We start from the raw sequence: 1,790 nt of genomic DNA on the forward strand, positions 1-1,790 counted from the left end.
TAGTGGCTGCACCAATTTTCATTCCCAACAGTATAGGGGGATTCCCTTTTTGAGGAGATGGTATGTTAATTTGCTTGACTGTAATAACTATTTCATATGATATGATATGATATGTATATGCATATCAAATCAACATGTTGTACACCTTAAATATACACAATTTAAAAATGGTTAAAAAGAATTATTTAAAATGATATTTTAGTAAATTAAAAAGTTATCATACAAATAAATGTGACCAACTGGAAAAAGGGAAAAAGAGAAAAAGAAAAGACAAAAAGAAATTCTCCAGAATGAAAAATATTGATCTATTCACTGATATTACTAGAGACTTCACCTTTTCCATCCACTTCCTCAGGGCCCCCTTGATCTCCTTTTTTCTCAGGCTGTAGATGACAGGGTTGAACATAGGGGTCACAACACAGAATGGCACAGAGACCAGGATGTCCAGGATGTAGCCTATATTGGGTCTGTAATAGTTAAAGTTGGCTGTTCCAAAGAAGACCACCACCACAGGGAGGTGGGATGCACAGGTAGAGAAGGCCTTACTCCTGCCCTGAGCAGAGAGAATGCTAAGGATTTCAGAGATGATGAGCATGTAGGACACTGCAGTAAATAGGCAGGAGCTCAGGCCAGTGGTGGTGCTGGCCATATGGAACATAGACTCATTGAGAGAGGTGTCTGAGCAGGAGAGCTTTAGGAGCAATGGGATGTCACAGAGAAAGTGGTTGACCTGGTTGGGCCCACAGAAAGTGTCAGCACTGTGTGTTTCACAGAATTCTCTAGCCCACACAGTTAAGTTCCACTCAACAAATATATGCAGACCTTCAGACTCATGAGGAGAAGATATTGAAGAAGGTGGCAAATGGTTACATATTAGTCAGGTCACAGCAGCCAACAAGACAGCGTCAGCACCAGCACCAGCACAGGTCACAAGGAGTAAGATCTGGGAAAGACAGAGCTCATACAAGTTGGTTTTCTTCTCCTAGAATAAGTTCACCAGCATGACCAAAATGGTGGTAGATGAGTAGCAGATGTCCAAGAAATTCAAAGTGCTGAGAAAATAATACATTGGACTATGGAGGGCAAGATTGTCTCTGACCATTGTTAATGTGAAAGTATTTCCCAGAAGAGTTAGCAGATAAATGATCAAGAAGACCAGGAAGAATGACCCTTATAATTCAGGAAGGTTGGAATGTCCTAGGAAGATGAATACAGCGACCACACCTTGATTTTCCATTTCTTTGAGTTCTTTCTCAATTGAAATGAAAATACAACTAGATACAGGGACAAACACTGGGAGAACTAACACTCATCCTTTATTTCATGGATTAAATTACATCTCTTCTAGATAGTGTAGTTTGACACTTTGAGACTAGGATATATGCATTCCACCTCATTCCCATGCTCCTTTGCCCCTGTGTTTACCTGTCATGCTTTCACTATTACCTATTAGTTCGTTTGACTCCCCTATCAGTCTATAATTTCTATTAGGTGAGGGATTTATCTCTCTCATTAATCCATATGTACTCTATAAAACTTTTGTTAGAATTAAGGAAGGAAGGAAATTCAGTCTTAAGCACTGACATTGAAAAATAGGAATTGATGAATTAAACTAGAACCAAAATATTTTTCCTCCAAACCTCTTTCTACCCTGGGAAGAAGTCACAATATCAAATTCTAACTTACTGGGTATGAAATAGCCTCCATGACCTTTGCTCCCTGGTGTTATTCATGAGAATTTGTTACATTCTGTGGCAGAAGGGAATTTGCAGATGTAGTTAAGGTTATTA

At 39.1% G+C, this 1,790-nt stretch overlaps 1 pseudogene across 1 annotated transcript; it reads right to left on the reverse strand.

Moving 5' to 3' along the window:
• Positions 1-217: 217 nt before the first annotated feature.
• Positions 218-1,237, reverse strand: LOC308629986 (olfactory receptor 5J3-like; annotated as a pseudogene). The gene has a single exon. The product of its transcript is annotated as an olfactory receptor 5J3-like (transcript).
• Between the last annotated feature and the right edge of the window lie 553 nt (positions 1,238-1,790).

Source organism: Mesoplodon bidens (genome assembly GCF_964165515.1).
Source record: "Mesoplodon bidens genome assembly, chromosome: 2".
Lineage (NCBI taxonomy): Eukaryota > Metazoa > Chordata > Mammalia > Artiodactyla > Ziphiidae > Mesoplodon > Mesoplodon bidens.